This window comes from Salmo salar, chromosome 12 (genome assembly GCF_965601325.2).
Source record: "Salmo salar chromosome 12, fSalSal1, whole genome shotgun sequence".
NCBI classification, from domain to species: Eukaryota; Metazoa; Chordata; class Actinopteri; order Salmoniformes; family Salmonidae; genus Salmo; species Salmo salar.
This window is the reverse complement of record NC_138302.1, coordinates 62,785,388-62,807,044: the sequence shown is the minus strand read 5'-3', so window position 1 is coordinate 62,807,044 and position 21,657 is coordinate 62,785,388. Positions and strand designations below refer to the sequence as shown.

At 41.5% G+C, this 21,657-nt stretch overlaps 1 protein-coding gene across 3 annotated transcripts in view; it reads right to left on the bottom strand.

Moving 5' to 3' along the window:
- LOC106565419 (innate immunity activator protein) overlaps window positions 1-21,657 on the bottom strand; it is a 42,379-nt gene that overhangs the window by 12,293 nt on the left and 8,429 nt on the right. The window contains exon 1 of one of the 3 annotated variants that reach the window (XM_014132530.3): window positions 4,734-4,842. The exons of the other annotated variants lie outside the window; for them this stretch is intronic. The gene's annotated coding sequence lies outside the window, so the exon portion shown is untranslated. Of the gene's footprint in view, window positions 1-4,733; window positions 4,843-21,657 lie in introns of those variants that run through there. 3 annotated transcript variants of the gene reach the window in all.

The following is a 21,657-nucleotide window of genomic DNA, read 5'->3' as shown; positions in this document are numbered from 1 at the left end:
CTGCCAGGTCTCTGACTTCATCCCTATAGGCTGTCTCATCGTCGTCCGTGATCAGGCTTACCACCATCTTGTCGTCGGCTAACTTAATGATGGTGTTGGGAGTCGTGCACGGCCATGCAGTTTTGGGTGAACAGGGAGTACAGGAAGGGACTAAGCATGCACTCCTGAGGGTCAGCATGGCGGCCCGTCAGGAAATCCAGGATCCAGTTGCAGAGGGCGGTGTTCAGTACCAAGGTCCTTAGCTTAGTGATGAGCTTGGAGGGCACTATGGTGTGGAACACTAAGCTGTAGTCAATGAACAGTATCCTCACTTAAGTGTTCCTTTAGTCCAGGTGGGGAGGCAGTGTGGAGTGCAATAGAGATTGCGTCATCTGTGGATCTGTTGTGGCGGTATGCAAAATGGAGTGGGTCCAGGGTGTCTGGGATAATGGTGTTGATGTGAGCAAAGCATTTTATGGCTAGAGATGTGAGTGCTACGGGGCAATAGCCATTTAGACAGGTTACCTTGGTGTTCATGGGAACAGGGAACTATGGTGGTCTGCTTGAAAAATGTAGGTATTACAGACTGGGTAGGGAGAGGTTGAAAATGTCAGTGACGATACTTGCCAGCTGGTCAGCGCATTCTCGGAGTACGTGTCCTGGTAACCTGTCTGGCCCTGCAGACTTTTGAATGTAAACCTGTTTAAAAGGTCTTACTCACGTTGGCTACAGAGAGCATGATCACACAGTCGTGCGGAACAGCTGGTGCTCTCATGCATGGTTCAGTGTCTGGTAGGCTTGCGTCACTGGGTTTCCCTTTGTAATCTGTGATAGTTTGCAAGCCCTGCCACATCACAGCTGGTGTAGAAGGATTCGATCTTAGTCTTGTATTGACACTGTCTGTTTGATGGTTCGTCTGAGGGCGTAGCGGGATTTCTTATAAGGGTCCGGATTCGTGTCCCACTCATTGAAAGCGGAAGCACTAGCCTTTAGCTCAGTGTGTATCTTGCCTGTAATCCATTGCTTCTGGTCGGGATACGTACTACGTTCACTGTGGGTACGAAGTCGTAGATGCACTTATTAACGAAGCCGGTGACTGATGTGGTAAACTCCTCAATGCCATCGGATGAATCCCGGAACATGTTCTAGTCTGTGCTAGCAAAACAGTCCTGTAGCTCAGCATCCACCCACTTGTGTATTGAGCATGTCACTGGTACTTCCGGTTCGAGTTTTTGCTTGGAAGCAGGAATCAGAAGGAGTGTTAACCTGTTGGGGATAGGGGGCAGTATTTGTACGGCCGGATAAAAAACGTACCCGATTTAATCTGGTTACTACTCCTGCCCAGTAACTAGAATATGCATATAATTATTGGCTTTGGATAGAAAACACCCTAAAGTTTCTAAAACTGTTTGAATGGTGTCTGAGTATAACAGAACTCATATGGCAGGCAAAAACCTGAGAAGATTCTGTACAGGAAGTGCCCTCTGACCATTCCTTGGGCTTCTTGGCTCTGTTTATTAAAAACTTAGGATCTTTGCTGTAACGTGACACTTCCTACGGCTCCCATAGGCTCTCAGAACCCGGGAAAAAGCTGAATGATGTAATTCCAGCCGCTGGCTGAAACACATTAGCGCCTTTGGTAAGTGGCCGATCAGAGGACCATCAGACTGAGGCTCGTGCACGAGGGGATCCCATGTTTTTATTTTCTCTCTCTTTGAACGTAAACACGCTTTCCCGGTCGGAATATTATCGCTTTTTTACGAGAAAAATGGCATAAAAATTGATTTTAAACAGCGGTTGACATGCTTCGAAGTACGGTAATGGAATATTTAGAATTTTTTTGTCACGAAACGCGTCGTGCGCGTCACCCTTCTTTACACTTCGGATAGTGTCTTGAACGCACGAACAAAACAGAGGATATTTGAACATAACTATGGATTATTTTGAACCAAACCAACATTTGTTATTTAAGTAGAAGTCCTGGGAGTGCATTCTGATGAAGAACAGCAAAGGTAATAACATTTTTCTTATAGTAAATCTGACTTTGGTGAGGGCTAAACTTGGTGGGTGTCTAAATAGCTAGCCCTGTGATGCCGGGCTATCTACTTAGAATATTGCAAAATGTGCTTTCACCGAAAAGCTATTTTAAAATCGGACATAGCGAGTGCATAGAGGAGTTCTGTATCCATAATTCTTAAAATAATTGTTATTTTTTTGTGAACGTTTATCGTGAGTAATTTAGTAAATTCACCGGAAGTTTGCGGGGGGTATGCTAGTTCTGAACGTCACATGCTAATGTAAAAAGCTGGTTTTTGATATAAATATGAACTTGATTGAACAAAACATGCATGTATTGTATAACATAATGTCCTAGGTGTGTCATCTGATGAAGATCATCAAAGGTTAGTGCTGCATTTAGCTGTGGTTTGGGTTTATGTGACATTATATGCTAGCTTGAAAAATGGGTGTCTGATTATTTCTGGCTGGGTACTCTGCTGACATAATCTAATGTTTTGCTTTCGTTGTAAAGCCTTTTTGAAATCGGACAGTGTGGTTAGATTAACGAGAGTCTTGTCTTTAAAATGGTGTAAAATAGTCATATGTTTGAGAAATTGAAGTAATAGCATTTCTAAGGTATTTGAATAACGCGCCACAGGATTCCACTGGCTGTTACGTAGGTGGGACGAAATCGTCCCACTGGCCCTAGAGAAGTTAAGGTGAGATTTGCCAAATGGAGGGCGAGGGAGAGCTTTGTATGTGTCTCTGTGTGGAGTTAAGGTGATCAAGAGTTTTTTCACCTCTTGTTATACAGATGACATGCTGGTAGAAATGAGGTAAGACAGATAGTTTTCCTGCATTAAAATCACCGGCCTCTAGGAGCGCCGCCTCTGGATGAGCATTTTTGTTGTTGTTGCTTATGGCCCTATACAGCTCGTTGAGTGCGGTCTTAGTGTTAGCAACGGTTATTGGTGGTAAATAGACTGCTAATATAGATGAAAACCCTTGGTAAATAGTATGGTCTACAGCTTATCATGAGTTATGTTAAGACCCCCCCCCCCCCCCGAGTTAGCCGATGCTGACATTCTGTCCTGCTGAAGTAAAACAAAAACACCTACATTTATATTTTGAAGTAGGAATCCTCATCCAAATCGGGGTAAGTGATCGCTGATCTGCTCTTTTCGGTAATAGGAAATGGCGGAAATATTATGTACAAAAAAAGTTAAGATCAGCTAAATAAACAGTACCATTAGATATGGTCTTACCGGTCATCTATGTACTGAAAAAGGTTGATCAAAGTGAATCATTTTAGCATGTCAATAAAAGTAGCTGTAAATTCTGTCAAATGTATTTTATAAAGCCCTTTTTACATCAGCAGTTGTCACAAAGTGCTTTACATATTGATTTACAGATACCCAGCCTAAAACCCCAAAGCAATGCAGAAGAAGTGGCTAGGAAAATCTCCCTAGAAGGCAGGATCCTAGGAAGAAATCTAGAGAGGAACAAGGTGCTGAGGGGTGGCCGGTCCTCTTCTGGCCGTACCGGGTCATATTCAGTCTGTCCACTACCTGAGTTTCTCCAACCAAATGTTACTTTGGTTGACCATGTCCTTGGAGCCATTTTGGCTCCTTCAGCTAGAGGCCAGTTGGTGGAATGACTCAGGTATGACATGATCCTGCTGACATCACCTTGAACCCAGATCCGTACACAGTGTCCAATGCAAGACTAGTATGACATACGACTCACGCTATACAGAGTCTAGGGAGCTTCCTGTGACTAAAGCGGTTTGTGAAACTCCCACATCATTAGAGTGACTGACTGCAAATCTCTGTTCAGGCAATGATTACTTAAGAGAGAAAAAAGCAGGGGTAATTTAAAAATTGGCTGATGCAACTGTGTGCAGAAGATAACAATGTGTTTATTTTCCCGAAACCTCTTGAATCCCAATGCAATGCACCTTTAGCACATATTGGGACATGTGGGATGAGGTTATAACGGAATGAAATTCCCATCTCAGGTCTATAGTATGCAAGGCAGGTTGTTTTGTGGAAAAGCTGCCACGATATTTATTATCTTAGGGAATTCTTTATATACAACACACAATAAATGTTATAATAAAACAGGGGCATAATATACCCAAGACTGTGAATGGGCTATTCATGATTATAAGACTTGAACCTCAATATCTATAAAGCCAAATGATAAAGTTTACAGCGAGGCACAAAAAAAACACAGCGAGGCACAAAGGACACAAAAAACAAAGTATTAACATTTCAACAAAATACTGACGTAGGCGTTAAACAGGAAATGATTCATTCCTCATCAATCAAGTGTCCATTATCTCCCCTGGTAGCTTACAAAGACTGTATAACAATTGAAACAGCCCCCCGTCACTTTCAAGAAACCATTTACAACCGAACACGTCTACACGACCCACCACATGGTTCCAATAACCATGGTTACTGGGTCAACTAAAATGAAGATGGTCCAAAAAATTATAATTAAAGGCCATTACACAACAAGTTTTTTCTATTTCAATACAAACTTGGTTCTCCTAGTAAAGGACAGTGGACAGGAAATTACAACAACATAAATTACTCTCAGCATAGGTTACGTTTCATGATAAAAATATATAAAGTATTTTGACTATAAACAGTGAACTAAATGTTCACTTCAACTGGACAACAAGTCGGAAAACAGTTTGCGTAAATATGCTGCGTGTAAAGGTAAAGCACATTAAAAGGAAATTCACTTACATTTTCAGTAATTTGGTTCAAAAGCAGACTCCTGAAAACTGCCTAACTATTCTCGTATTCCCCACTTGAATGGAAGTGATTGAAAGGAGGAGAACTGTGATTAGAAGTAAGGTAGGAGAAGGATGACCACGAAAAGGGGCGTAGTTTGCGAAGGCGCGCATGGTGCATACCTGTGCACTGCTGAACCGTCAGGACAGGACGCGATTTAATGCACTGCTTAGAAATGTGTAAACAATGATGATAATGGGAATTGTTACATTTCAATTAGTCCCTTATCAAGGTGCGAGGTGAAAACCAGGTACAGTATGAAGAGAGATTAGGCTACAACGAACCGATTGTGTCAAATATCAATGTGCCTTTTATCATAGTCTGACGTTATTGATTTCACAAGAACACTGCAATCACAATTATTTGTAAGTGGTTGATACCATTTTCATACATTTTTATTGGTCACATACGTGTTTAGCAGATGTTATAGAAGTAATAAGAGTGAATCATTGTTAGTTGTAAGTCTAATGTTTTTTTTCCCTATATCTTCACATAAATGTTACCATGGCTATAAAACTTTGGCTACAGCTCAGTAAAGGTTTGTTAATGAGAACCACACCAAATGTATAAGTAATTAATTTACCATATTCAGACACAAGTTATCACTTTTAATACATGCATAAACATTGATACTGATTTGTTAGAATGTACATTACTGCCCTCTCCTGACCACTTCAGTAAGTTGTCTTGGAACTATGCATATCCAAATTAGTTATGCATTTGGTTTTTAAATCCATACAACAGTTTAGAGCAGGGGTTCCCAACCTTCTTCACTCAGGCATTAGAGAACATCCTGCAAGCGTGCGCCACGTAATTTCTATGGGCACAAGACCTGTTCACACCCCTCTTGTTGGTAGATAAAATGTTGCAGCAATAGCTCTCTAAAGATCTGCAATGACAAGAGGAAAACTGATGATGCACTACTAAATTTCGAAATTGCATCTTTTGCATTCTACTATAACAACTTTCAGGAGTAAGTTAAAAGCCGGAAGGAGTTCCTTTAAAAACACACAAAAGTTTGGGAACCACTGGTTTATAAGACTTCAAATCACTGTAAGTGAATCTTAAGTTCCTTCAGAAAGAAAGTATATTCACACCACTTGACTTTTTCCACATTTTGTTGTGTTACATAGTGGGATTAAAATTGATTTAATTGTCAACGATCTACACAAAATACTCTTCATGTCAAAGTGGAAGAAAAATGCTAAAATAAAAAAATTGAAAATAAAACACTAATATATCTTGATTAGATAAGTATTCAACCCCCTGAGTTAATATGTTAGAATCACATTTGGCAGAGATTACAGCTGTGAGTCTTTCTGGGTAACTCTAAGAGCCTTGCACACCTGGATTGTACACCACTGTATATTTGGCCTTGTAGGTAATTGTCCTGCTGAAAGGTGAATTTGTCTCCCAGTGTCTGTTGGAAAGCAGACTGAACCAGGTTTTCCTCTCGGATTTTGCATGTGCCTAGCTCTTTTCCATTTATTTGTATTTAAAAAAAACTCCCTAGTCCTTGCCGATGACAAGCATACCCATAACATGATGCAGCCACCAATATGCTTGAAAATATGAAGTGGTACCTGTGTGTTGTGTTTGCCCCAAACATAATGCAGTTTATTCAGGACAAAAAGCTAATTTCTTTGCAGTATTACTTTAGTGCCTTGTTCCAAACAGGATGCATGTTTTGGAATATTTGTATTCTGTACAGGTTACCTTCTTTTCACTCTGTCGTGTAGGTTAGTATTGTGGAGTAACTACAATGTTGTTGATCCATCCTCAGTGTTCTATCACAGCCGTTAAACTCCATAACTGTTTTAAAAAGTCAACTTTAAAAAGTTGGCCTCATAATGAAATCCCTGTGCGGTTTCATTCCTCTCTGGCAAGAGTTAGGAAGGGCGCCTGTATCTTTGTAGTGACTGGGTGTATTGATACACCATCCAAAGTGTAATTAATAACTGCAATATGCTCAAAGGGATATTCAATGCTTGTTTTTTTTTGTTTTTTTGTACCCATCTACAAATAGGTGCCCTTTGCGGTTGAATCTTTGCTGGAAATTCACTGCTCGACTGAGGGACCTTACAGAGAATTGTGTGCGGAGTACAGAAATGAGGTAGTCATGAAAAAAATCACGTTAACCACCATTACATTTTAGTAATTTAGCAGACGCTCTTATCCAGAGCGACTTACAGTAGAGAATGCATACATTTTTTTCTCCGTACTGGTCCCCCGCGGGAATCAAACCCACAACCCTGGTGTTGCAAACAACATGCTCTACCAACTTAGCCACACGGGACCACCATTATTGCACAGAGTGAGTGCATGCAACTTGTGATATTTCTACTCCTGAACTTATTTAAGCTTGCCACAACAAAGGGGTCAAATACCTATTGACTCAAGACATTTCAGCTTTATATTTTGTTATTAATATTTCTAAACACATAATTCCACTTTGACATAATGGGGTATTGTGTGTAGATCAGTGACACAAAATCTCAATTGAATCCATCTTAAATTCAGGATATAACACAACAAAATGTGTGGAAAAAAATCAAGGGGTGTGAATACCTTCTTTGGGCACATCCCAGAGAGTTATTTCATAGAGAATGTAGGCCTATTATACCACCAAACATCAAAAGTAATTAATTTTCATTGACTAGGCTATTTCTCAATCCTCTACATTTTGATCCTCTGAGATATACTGTAGCAGTTGAACTCATTGCTCAAGTGCAGTCAGATCTTTAGGCTTGCACTCGTCGCATCAAAAGTGGATCTAGCGTTTGCTGATTATTCAGCGCAATGTTTAAGCTGGGTGTACCACTATACCCTGCTTAAAACACCGTCCCAGAAAAGTTTGAGATCGGAGATAAAATCCCCATGTCGTTGCCTAGTCTGGGTGTGCGGCTGCCACCGACGCTCGTTCAATGTGAGCGTGTCAAAGACGCAATCTGAGGGCTCCTGATCTTTGAGCAGTCCCAGACGTCCTGATGTTTTCAAACACGTCTGCACAAAATCTGCAATGCTCTTGTAGTGTGAGATGTGCAACGACTAGTTTTGAGAACTGTGGTCAGCAATAGCCCATGAGATGCTGATGGTGTTTCGCATCACCCAGAATGTGTAGACTCTCAAACAGAAGCGTTTGTACTTGCCTTTAACCAAAGCATCAAATCATTATAGCTCTGATGTTCACAAGCAATTTTTTTCAATTCAAAATGTTGGCTAGATAATTCAACTCCGTACGGCATGCGTGGTAAGGGCAACACCTGTTGTATTCGGCCATGTGACATAACATTTTATTTGATTTGTGAATGTCTGACTGAAAATGTTTGAGGCTGCTTTGAGCCAAAGCTCGTTCTAGCTACACAATCTAATCGCATTACTGTTTTCGCAAGACAGCGTGGTGGTATCAAGAATCCTCACGAGCAAGTGAAGAGTCTTGTAGAGTGTGACACCCCGTCTGTGCAAGATCGTTTAGTGTGCGCACAACTAGGTTGGCAAGACAAAAAAAACGACAGGAGAGATGGTTGTTTAATGTGAGAGGCTCAAAAATGTTAGGCTTTTGAGAGTCATGTAGTGTACACCCGGCATTAGGGACCACCCACTTTAGATGTCTGACAGCCGACATTTTTCTACACGATTCTACATGTAAAATTGGTGCGCAAATACTTTCAGAGGTGCTAAGTACTCTAGACCAGCAAACACTATTGTTGTGTCTGATTCCTTTGGTATGAGTAGGAGTGTGTGAGCCAGAGGAGGACCTAAAATGCCCAGTGCCCATTAGGGAGGGAAGAACATGGTGGTGGGAATCAGAATGTGTGGACACACAGCACCTGCTCGACCATTGAATGGCTCACATACTCAGTATCCTGATATTCACTCTGTCTCTCAAAGAATGCTGGCGCCTAGAGACCCTGAACAAGCCCCCACAATTCTCAGACAGCAGGGTATCAAATCACCAAAGACATGGCACCAAGACAACAGCAGTTAAAATATATATATATATATTTTTAAAGCAGATATCTGGTTCAGCCAATTCCATTACTAACATACTTTAAACCCCAGTTGCTCCAAGTTCATAAATTATCCTGGTAGTAAAGTAGTTATAACCTAAAGGTAGGGTAGTATCTGTGGTCTTGCCTAAGTGCCAAAAAGGCTGGCATATTCCACAATTAACTCACTGTACAATCAAAAGATTGGACTTGTGTACAAAGACAGAATGTGAGGCAAATATAGCTGGCCCAAGAAGAGAAAGGAGATGTGCTGCACAGCCACACAGTGCTTTGTTTGACATATATAGGATTTCCATGGGATTGAGGAGAGAGCCGCCTCCTTAAGCCTTTCTATAAGGCCCTATAGATTTCCATCACCGCACTTTCTGGTTTCGTGTCCCAAATGGCACCCTATTCCCAATATAGTGCCTTACTATGCACCCTATGGGCCCTCGTCAAAAGTAGTGCACTATAAAAAGGGAATAGAGTGCATTGTGGGACGACTCCTTGGTCTATATTGGGTGTGGGAGCTGAGTGTACATAGGCGACTCTGAGGGGTTGTTGTTGTGGTGATCCAGCCCAGCCCATTCACACAGGAAACTCATGTGCACTGAATGTGGCAGTGAACCATGTCTCGGCACAAAACTGGAAGTAGGATATTCTGCTTTTACACTACCACTCAACCAACCTTGACAACAAAAACCTCATGGGTGACTAGGCCGTGCACTCTTCCCCTCTCTCTCGTTCTACGAGTACCCTCTGGGGTCAGTGTCTTAGACTAGGCCAATGTCTGCTGACACCCAGGACATTGCCATGAGTGCAGAGAGACATACAGGCTCCAGTCCGGCACAAAACCAACCCTGCCTTGGTTCACAGAGGACATTAAAGGACGGGTCATGTCAACCCGAAATCCCAGAGACACAAATTGGGTTTTGTTGAAGGGAACATAGCAGCTGGAAATAACACATTCCCTGAATGTTATTGTGTCTTTATAACAACGTAGCGGAATTGCTAGGCTATACGTAGCAACTTAGCATTACCCTCAGCCAGCTGCCAGAGTGAGAACGAAACAGTCAGACCTTTTCCACACGTAACATTTAGCAACTTTACTCGCTCTAGCTCCGGCATCGGTAATTAGTTGTTTGCAATTATTCTAAATTACTGGTGCCTTGAAAAGTAATTGCCAGTTGAAAGAGGTTTTGAGAACGCCAAGTAAACAAGACTCTCAGGGTTACTGAACTCTCCCGCCCTTCTGGTCGGTGCCTGTGTGGCCTTGTGAGGCTCCCATAATTAAGATGTGTAATGGAAATGTATTTGAAATTAGCCAAAGCAGAGACTGGAACATCTCTGATGTGGACAGCACAGGTTACCTCCCAAATAACACCCTGGCAATTCCCTATATAGTGCACTACTTTTGACCAGAGCCCAATAGGCTCCGGTCGAAACTAGTGCATAGGGTGCCATTTGGGTTGTAACCACAGTCTCCGGCTGCCACTCCAGCACCCAAACCAAAGATGGCTCCGAGCTGTGATCTGCAGGAATACAACCCTCCTCACTCATTACCACAGTGGCTGCACTTAAAGCCATCAACACCGCTTCACAGAAAGCACCGTAGAGGACCTCTTCGCTGACGCATGCCCTCTACTTAGCATTCTGTGGGGTGCAGGATATTTTTGGACAAGAGAAATACATTTGCTAACCACGGGACCACTTTTAAGAGTCTAACGAGCACTTCAAATGTATTTTGGGAGCATGGGTTTTACCATACGCACCTCACACAAAAGATGGCGGAAGTAGCCTCATGCAAAATGGGTTTGGTGTAGTTGAGGATAAAATACAGTGCTATTCAGGACATTTCTAACATTACTCCCTTTAATTGAATGGCTCAACAAAAAAATATTCTCAAAACACTTGCTCTTATTTAGTGTGTACTGATTCTGATCCAGTATTTTTTTCACTCAGCTCCATCCCTTTTCACTGATAACTCAAAATAGGTTTTGGGAGGTCCATAAAACAAATTATGTTGTGAATGTATGAATTAACATCATATCAGACAGTGAACCATTAGTCTAACCTATAGGTACTCATCAATTGGGGTGGCAGGGTAGCCTAGTGGTTAGAGCGTTGGGCTAGTAACCAAAAGGTTGCAAGTTCGAATCCCTGAGCTGACAAGGTACAAATCTGTCGTTCTGCCCCTGAACAAGGCAGTTAACCCACTAGGCCATCACTGAAAATAAGAACTTGCCTAGTTAAATAAAGGTAAAATAAATAAAAAAATTAATTGTGTTTCATTATAAATTCCTATGACATGAGGGTTAGGTCCTCTTCTCTATCTTTCCCTGCTCATCTGAGAGGAAGTTCACAGGTCCTTTCGGGTCAATGTATTACCGCAACAGAATGGTCAGAGTGGGTTACTGTTTAGTCTGGATGTCTGTACTGCAGGGGGTGGGGCAGCAACGACTAGACATGCTGACTATGAGACTGTAGTGCAACCCTGTGTGGTAATACATTCTAGTATTAGACCTCCTGGGTATGTTACATACATCAGAGAAAAAAGACGACAAAGTCAGCAGATAATTATTTTAAAGGCATATTGGGCTAGAGAAATAATGGCGATTTTAACTGCAGTATAGCAAGGTAACCCTCGTAAAAGAGGTCCTCTGACCTCAACATAAAAGGTTACAGAGAAAATAGTCTAGGTCTAATCAAATGAGTACAGCATCTGAACTAAATATTAATAAAAAACTTTATGAAATATTATTTAGGGGAACAGTAAGCGTGTTGTGTGAACATGACATGCCAATGGACTAAATTGAAGCATCATTCACCGAGGTGACAATCACGAGTATCACACACCCTGAGACTATAATCAAGTACCAAAGCTCAACTCCCACTGGCTCAATAGAGGCATGCTGTTCTGCCTTTCACTTGCATCACCCTGACCCTAACCCCACAATGCCACAGATTCCAACACTTCACACTCGTTCCCAGCACGTCCACCAATTTCCATTGAATTTCAAGACCACTTCATTCACAGAATGACATTAAAGTCACTCCTTAGAGGCAACAAATACCCATAACTTCCTGAGAGGTCTAAATAGAATATGGATGCAGCTATAATGGTTTTGAATGGTGGAAATGTAATCATTTAATGCTAAAAGGGGCAGTGCAATAAAAAAAGATTTCCTGTCAAAATAAATAATAATATATATTTCCACACTATAAGGTTGAAATAACTCTTATGTTTTGTTCAGGTGGTATAGAGTTTTTGCCCACAGCATGACATCACAATCTGATCTGATTATTCAGACCAATGACCAGTCATCTTTTATTTGCATACATACCCTCCTTTCTTTGAAGGCTCTAGAGCAGGATTCTCCAACCCTATTCCTGGGGAGCTACCCTCCTGTAGGTTCTCACTCCAACCCCAGTTGTAACCAACCTGATTCAGCTCATCAACTAGCTAATTATTAGAATCAGGTGTGCTAGATTAGGGTTGGAGCGAAAATATAAAGGGCCCGGATTCACAAACATTTTTTGCTATTCTTAACTAGGTGATATTTCTTCCTTAAGTTTCTTTCTATAACTTTATTGAGAAATAAAGTTAAGAACATTTTCAATGTTTTTTCCTAAGAAAATAGTTTCTTGAAAATAAAGTTACAGGATTACTTCTTGGAAATGGTCTTAATTCCAAGATAGCTAAAAACCCTCGTTTTAAAATCATAGAAGTGAGAAAATAAGCTAATGAAAGCAATTGAACACGTTTAATTGATTCAAACTTGATCTGAAAGTTTCAGTATTTATTGTTTTATATCCAATATATATATATATTTTTTTACCACTAATCTCAGTAAGAAATATGCTAACATGATTGCCCTTGCTAGCTAGCTAAGAAATGCTCATGGAATTGCACTTATGAACTATCTTGTGAACTTCTTAACCTCTCTGGGCTAGGTGGCACCAAATCGTCCCACCTACGCAACAGCCAGTGTAATCCCGTGGCGCGATTTTCAAATACCTTAGAAATGCTATTACTTCAATTTCTCAAACATATGACTATTTTACACCATTTTAATGACAAGACTCTCGTTAATCTAACCACACTGTCCGATTTCAAAAAGGCTTTACAACGAAAGCAAAACATTAGATTATGTCAGCAGAGTACCCAGCCAGAAATAATCATACACCCATTTTTCAAGCTAGCATATAATGTCACAAAAACCCAGAAGACAGCTAAATGTAGCACTAACCTTTGATGATCTTCATCAGATGACACACCTAGGACATTATGTTATACAATACATGCATGTTTTGTTCAATCAAGTTCATATTTATATCAAAAACCAGCTTTTGACATTAGCATGTGACGTTCAGAACTAGCATACCCCCCGCAAACCTCCGGTGAATTTACTAAATTACTCACGATAAACGTTCACAAAAAACATAACAATTATTTTAAGAATTATAGATACAGAACTCCTTTGTGCAATCGAGGTGTCCGATTTTAAAATAGCTTTTCGGTGAAAGCACATTTTGCAATATTCTGAGTACATAGCCCAGTCATCACGGCTAGCTATTTAGACACCCACCAAGTTTAGCCCTGACCAAACTCCGATTTACTATTACAAAAGTTTGATTACCTTTGATGTTCTTCGTCAGAATGCACTCCCAGGACTGCTACTTCAATAACAAATGTTGGTTTGGTCCAAAATAATCCATCGTTATATCCAAATAGCGGCGTTTTGTTCGTGCGTTCAAGACACTATCCGAAGTGTAAATAAGGGTCACGAGCATGGCGCAATTCGTGACAAAACCGTACTTCGAAGCATGTCAACCGCTGTTTAAAATCAATTTTTCTGCCATTTTTCTCGTAAAAAAGCGATAATATTCCGACCGGGAATCTGCATTTAGGTAAACAGAGGAAAGAAAATAAAGCATTCGGTCGACTCGGGCACGCGCCTAAGCCCACAGTACTCTGACCAGCCACTATCCAAACGCGATAAAGTGTTTCAGCCAGAGCCTGCCTCGATATCCTTCAGCTTTTTCCCGGGCTCTGAGAGCCTATGGGAGCCGTAGGAAGTGTCACGTTATTGCAAGATCCTCAGTCTTCAATAAAAAGAGCCAAGATAAAACACAACTTGTCAGACAGGCCACTTCCTGCATGGAATCTTCTCAGGTTTTGGCCTGCCATATGAGTTCTGTTATACTCACAGACACCATTCAAACAGTTTTAGAAAATTTAGGGTGTTTTCTATCCAAAGCCAATAATTATATGCATATTCTAGTTACTGGGCAGGAGTAGTAACCAGATTAAATCGGGTACGTTTTTTATCCAGCCGTGTCAATACTGCCCCCTAGCCCTAACAGGTTAAGAAGCTTCTTAATTTTTTTACGTAAGAAGTGTTTTGTGAATCTGGGCTCTGATCCAGAGTCTTGACGATCCAATACATCCCTCAAACTCAACTCTGGATCTCGAAGACAGTTCCACTGCGTTTTTTTAATCCTTCCCCTCAAAATCAGGGACTGATTTAGACCTGGGACACAAAGTGGGTTCAATTAATTATCATGTAAAAGAGAAAACCAGCACGCTCCTGACATCTTAGATTAAAACGCGCTGCATGGTCAATCCAGCCTCTGCGTTTGCCGTGCAACATTTATTGTGATACGGCCTCTGTAGAAGTCAGGGCATTCATACTTCTTGCGCTTCGCGGAGCAACGCAGAGCTGTTGTGAAGGAAGTGAGTTTGTGTTTATACAGGACCTACCGCCCTCACCTACTGTCAACCAATCATGTCAACACGGAGCTATACAGAGCCCTCAGCATTGTTACAAAATTTGAGATGCCCGCGGTATGGAGTCTGATTTGGCTCTTGCAGAGCTTCCCGAGGCATGCATGGCATCACATCCTTCATACAAAGCAACCAACCACATTTTCGGAAAAAGCATAAACTGGCTTTAAGAGTTGAATGCCCCTTCTATAAGACAATCGAGGCTGTGTGCTGTGCTTTCGGAAAGTATTCAGACCCATTGACATTTTCAAATTTGTTACATTACAATCTAAAATTGATTTTTTTTTTATTCTATCCTCAGCAATCTACACACAGTACCCCATAATGACAAAGGCACACACCTGTCTATATAAGGTCCCACAGTTGACAGTGCATGTCAGAGCAACAACCAAACCATGAGGTCAAAGGAATTGTCCGTAGAGCTCCGAGACAGGATTGTGTCGAGGCACAGATCTGGGGAAGAGTACCAAGAACACAGTGGCCTCCATCCTTCTTGAACGGAAGAAGTTTGGAACCACCAATACTCCTCCTAGAGCAGGCCACCCGGGCAAACTGAGAAATCGGGGGAGAAGGGCCTTGGTCAGGGGGGTGACCAAAAACCTGATGGTCACACTGACAGTGCTCAAGAGTTCCTCTGTGGAGATGGGAGAACCTTCCAGAAGGACAACCATCTCTGCAGCACTCCACCAATCAGGCCTTCATGATAGAGGCCAGACGGAAGCCACTCCTCAGTAAAAGGCACGACAGCCCGCTTGGAGTTTGCCAAAAGGCACCTAAAGGACTCTCAGACCATGAGAAACAAGATTCTCTTGTCTGATGAAACCAAGATTGAACTCTTTGGCCTGAATGCCAAGCATCACGCCTGGAGGAAACCTGGCACGATGCCTAAGGTGAAGCATGGTGGTGGCAGGATTATGCTGTGGGGATGTTTTTCAGTGGCAGAGACTGGGAGACTAGTCAGGATCTAGACAAAGATGAATGGAGTAAAGTACTGAGAGATCCTGTCCTGAGCTCTCTGGAGCAGGTTTTCAGACTGGGGAGAAGGTTCACCATCCAACAGGACAACAACCTTAAGCCCACAGCCAAGACAACACAGGAGTGGCTTCGGGACAAGTCTCTGAATGTTCTTGAGTGACCCAGCCTTGAGCCCGGACATGAACCCGATTGAACATCTCTGGTGAGACCTGAAAATAGCTGTGCAGCGACACTTCCCATCCAACCTGACAGAACTTGTGAGGATCTGCAGAGAAGAATGGGAGAAACTTCCCAAATACAGGTATGCCAAGTTTGTAATGTCATACCCAAGAATACTCAATACTATAATCACTGCCAAAGGTGTTTCAACAAAGTACTCAGTAAAGGGTCTGAATACTTATGTAAATATGATATTTCAGTTTTTTATAAATTAGCAAAAATGTCTCAACCTGTATTTGCTTTGTCATTATGGGGTATTGTGTGTAGATTGATGAAGGGGGTAAAATGTAATAGATTTTAGAATATGACTAACGTAACAAAATGTGGAAAAGGTCAAGGGGTCTGAATACTTTCTGAAGGCACTGTATGTAAATATATTTGTATCAACACGGCCACACGAGCAGACTCAGCATTTCAATGGCTAAATAAATTATACACAATATATTTAGAGTTATTTTTATGAAATAAACAATGATGGAAAAATAATAATTAAAAATACTGCATGGGGGCTTTAACTTTTTGGTGACAGGGGGCAGTATTCGGAAATTCAGATGAATGACGTGCCCAAATTAAACTGCCTACTACTCGGGCTCAGAACGTAGGATATGCATATTATTAGTAAATTTGGATAGATAACACTCTGAAGTTTCTGAAACTGAATGATGTCTGTGAGTATAACAGAACTCATATGGCAGGCAAAAACCTGAGAAGAAATCCAACCAGGAAGTGACTTGTAGTTCTTCTATCTAATCCTTATTGAAACTACAGTGTCTGTGGGGTCATTTTGCACTTCCTAAGGCTTCCATTGGCTGTCAACAGCCTTTAGAAACTTGTTTCATCCATCTACTGTTACTGGGCAGAGAATAGGAGCTCAGTCAATCAGTGGACTGCCTGGGACCAGTAAGTTGTTTACTGCGCAGGCACATTGGCGCGCCTCTCCTTCTTTTTCCTCTGTAATGAATACGCTATTGTCTGGTTGGAATATTATCGACGTTTTATGTTAAAAAGACCCTAAGGATTGATTGTAAACATCGTTTGACATGTTTCTATGAACGGTAATGGAACTATTTGACTTTTCTTTTCTTGTTCTGCGCTCTTGCGTTTTGCCTTTGGATTAGTGACCTGAACGCGCGAACAAAACGGAGGTATTTGGACATAAATATGGAGTATTTCGAACAAAAAGAACATTTCTTGTGGAAGTGGGAGTCCTGTGAGTGCATTCCGATGAAGATCAGCAAAGGTAAGGGAAGATTTATAATACTAATTCTGAGTTTAGTTGACTCCAGAACTTGGCGGGTAACTGTATAGCTTGCGTTGATGGCTGAGCTCTGTAATCAGAATATTGAACAATGTGCTTTCGCCGAAAAGCTATTTTAAAATCTGACACAGCGGTTGCATTAAGGAGTAGTACATCTATAATTCTTTCAATAACTGTTGTAAAGTTTATCAACGTTTATGATGAGTATTTTTGTAAATTGATGTGCTCATTCACCGGAAGTTTTGGTGGGAATACATTTTCTGAACATCACGCGCCAATGTAAAATGGGGTTTATGGATATAAATATGAACTTTATCGAACAAAACATACATGTATTGTGTAACATTGAGTCCTGGGAGTGTCATCTGATGAAGATCATCAAAGGTTAGTGATTAATTTTAGCTGTCTTTCTGGTTTTTGTGACACCTCTCCTTGCTTGGAAAATGGCTGTGGGGTTTTTCTTGTCAAGGTGATGTCCTAACATAATCTAATGTTATGCTTTCGCCGTAAAGCCTTTTTGAAATCGGACACTGTGGTTAGATTAAGGAGAATCTTATCTTTAAAATGGTGTATAATACTTGTATGTTTGAGAAATTTGAATTATGAGAGACTTTTGTTGTTTTGAATTTGCCGCCCTGCTATTTCACTGGCTGTACCGCGGGTGGGACGCTAGCGTCCCACATAGCCCATACTAGTTTTAAGCATTCCGAAGGAGAATGGAGCCTAAACAAATTGGCCCTTGATATTCCACATCACATTGTAGATGCATGCTGGCGCATAGGCAATAGTGTGGTGTCTGTAGTGACTTAGGAACAGGACATATCCTCCTGACCGATAAGTACCTTTACATCCAATAAATATAATCTGAATGACATATGTGGGTATCTTGATTCCTGATGAAAATGTGTTAATACAGGGAGCTTTACACAACTGCATCTGCTTGGTAACAGGGCCAGCATACTGTCTCCACTCATAGTAAAGGCTTGTCTGTTGTATCAGACGGGCGAATTGGAAATCCAAATCACCCGTCTGGTCCACCAGGCAAAGTATAGGCCTTTCCATTTCATATTGCTTATTATTAAAAAGGCCAATATAAAGCTACGACCAGGGATATAGCCTCACTGAATTTAGAACAGTATAGCCTAACAGCAGTGCCTTAAAATGTGTCCAAAATATTACAGTTCACTGCACTGTCATGCAGTTTTTTTTGTAAGCATTGGTCATACTCAACCACAAAACGAACCTATAAAGTGGTATCAAGTTTAGGGGAAAATAATTGGCCGAAAATCTGTCCCACAATCATTAATACTAGCTACATTGTTTAGTATTTCATTTAGCTACTGGGAAATATCCTTTAAAAAAAATGTCCCTTGAGCACAAATGTGAAGTTCATAGGAGCAGATCAAAATTGGTGTTCAATGAAAGCTAAGCCTGTAATTTTTTTTTAAATGAAAGTGTATATAATTTTTTCTACCATTTTCCATTCTAAAAATTTGGAATAAGCAAAGGCTTTGATTTCTGGTGAAACACATGGAAAATGGGTCTTAGAAAACACCTAGCAGATAAAAGTTACTAGAAATACATTAAAACACAATGTTGAAGTAAAGACCCCTGTTAATATCAATAAGTAGATTTAGTTTTACAGAAATGATTTTCCTACTGTAAGTTTAAGGAATATTGCCTAGTGTCTTGTCATTCTGTTACCAAAAACCCACATACAGCGCCTTCAGAAAGTATTTACACCCCTTAACTTTTCCACATTTTGTTGTGTTGCAGCCTGAATTTAAAATGGATTATATTATGATTTGTCGTCAAATAAATTAAAAATGAAAAGCTGAAATGTCTTAAGTCAATAAGTATTCAACCCCTTTGTTATGGCAAGCCTAAATAAGTTCAGGAGTAGACATTTGCTTAACAAGTCACATAAGTTGCGTGGCCTCACTGTGTGAAATAATATTGTTTAACATGATTTTTGAATGACTGCCTCATCTCTGTACCCCACACATACAGATAATTGTAAGGTCCCTCAGTTGAGCAGTGAATTTCAACCACAAAGACCAGGGAGGTTTTCCTATGCCTCACAAAGGGCACCTGTTGGTAGATGGGTAAAAAAAACAGACATTGAATGTTCCTGTGAGCATGGTAGTTATTAATTACACTTTGGATCGTGTATCAATACACCGAGTCACTACAAAATTGCAGGTGTCCTTCCCAACTCAGTTGCCGTAGAGGAAAGAAACCACCCAGGGATTTCACCATGAGGCCAAAACAGTTCCTGAGTTTAATGGCTGTGATAGGAGAACACTGAGGATGGATCAACATTGTACACTGCTCAAAAAAATTAAGGGAACACTAAAATAACACATCCTAGATCTGAATGAATGAAATAATCTTATTAAATACTTTTTTCTTTACATAGTTGAATGTGCTGACAACAAAAATAATCAATGGATATCCAATTTATCAACCCATGGAGGTCTGGATTTGGAGTCACACTCTAAATTAAAGTGGAAAACCACACTACAGGCTGATCCAACTTTGATGTAATGTCCTTAAAACAAGTCAAAATGAGGCTCAGTAGTGTGTGTGGCCTCCACGTGCCTGTATGACCTCCCTACAATGCCTGGGCATGCTCCTGATGAGGTGGCGGATGGTTTTCTGAGGGATCTCCTACCAGACCTGGACTAAAGCATCCGCCAACTCCTGGACAGTCTGTGGTGCAATGTGGCGTTGGTGGATGGAGCGAGACATGATGTCCCAGATGTGCTCAATTGGATTCAGGTCTGGGGAACGGGCGGGCCAGTCCATAGCATCAATGCCTTCCTCTTGCAGGAACTGCTGACACACTCCAGCCACATGAGGTCTAGCATTGTCTTGCATTAGGAGGAACCCAGGGCCAACCACACCAGCATATGGTCTCACAAGGGGTCTGAGGAACTCATCTCAGTACCAAATGGCAGTCAGGCTACCTCTGGCGAGCACATGGAGGGCTGTGCGGCCCCCCAAAGAAATGCCACCCCACACCATGACTGACCCACCGCCAAACCGGTCATGCTGGAGGATGTTCCAGGCAGCAGAACGTTCTTCATGGCGTCTCCAGACTGTCACGTCTGTCACATGTGCTCAGTGTGAACCTGCTTTCATCTGTGAAGAGCACAGGGCGCCAGTGGCGAATTTGCCAATCTTGGTGTTCTCTGGCAAATGCCAAACATCCTGCACGGTGTTGGGCTGTAAGCACAACCCCCACCTGTGGACGTCGGGCCCTCATACCACCCTCATGGAGTCTGTTTCTGACCGTTTGAGCAGACACATGCACATTTGTGGCCTGCTGGAGGTCATTTTGCAGGGCTCCTCCTGCTCCTCCTTGCACAAAGGCGGAGGTAGCGGTCCTGCTGCTGGGTTGTTGACCTCCTACGGCCTCCTCCACGTCTCCTGATGTACTGGCCTGTCTCCTGGTAGCGCCTCCATGCTCTGGACACTACGCTGACAGACACAGCAAACCTTCTTGCCACAGCTCGCATTGATGTGCCATCCTGGATGAGCTGCACTACCTGAGCCACTTGTGTGGGTTGTAGACTCCGTCTCATGCTACCACTAGAGTGAAAGCACCGCCAGCATTCAAAAGTGACCAAAACATCAGCCAGGAAGCATAGGAACTGAGAAGTGGTCTGTGGTTACCACCTGCAGAACCACTCCTTTATTGGGGGTGTCTTGCTAATTGCCTATAATTTCCACGTGTTGTCTATTCCATTTGCACAACAGCATGTGAAATGTATTGTCAATCAGTGTTGCTTCCTAAGTGGACAGTTTGATTTCACAGAAGTGTGATTGACTTGGAGTTACATTGTGTTGTTTAAGTGTTCCCTTTATTTTTTTGAGCAGTATAGTTACTCCACAATATTAACCTACATGACTGAGTGAAAAGGAAGCCTGTAGAGAATAAAAATATTCCAAAACATGCATCCTGTTTGCAACAAGGCACTAAAGTAAGACTGCAAAAAACATGGCAAAGCAATTCACTTTTTGTCCTGAATAGTGTTATGTTTGGGGCAAATCCAATACAAAACACATTACTGAGTACCACTCTCCATATTTCCAAGCACAGTTGTGGCTGCATCATGTTATGTGTATGCTTGTAATCATTAAGGACTGGGGAGTTTTTCAGGATAAAAAATAAAAAAATTACAAAATGAAGCTCTTAGAGCCTTAAAGTGTCAGCATGCTTCAGTTTGGCTGGCGCATAGCCAAAGTCGGCTAGCTGAACCAAACAAGTGTGCTCGCACACTCCGTTAACCTGTTGGGTCTAGGGGGCAGCATTTGCACGTCTGGATAAAAAAAATGTACCTGATTTAATCTGGTTACTAATCCTACCCAGTAACTAGAATATGCATATACTTATTATATATGGATAGAAAACACTCTAAAGTTTCTAAAACTGTTTGAATGGTGTCTGTGAGTATAACAGAACTCATTTGGCAGGCAAAACCCTGAGACATTTTCTGACAGGAAGTGGATACCTGATGTGTTGTATTGACTTTAAACCTATCCCATTGAAAAACACAGGGGCTTAGGAATATTTTGGCACTTCCTATTGCTTCCACTAGATGTCACCAGCCTTTACAAAGTGTTTTGAGTCTTCTGGAGGGA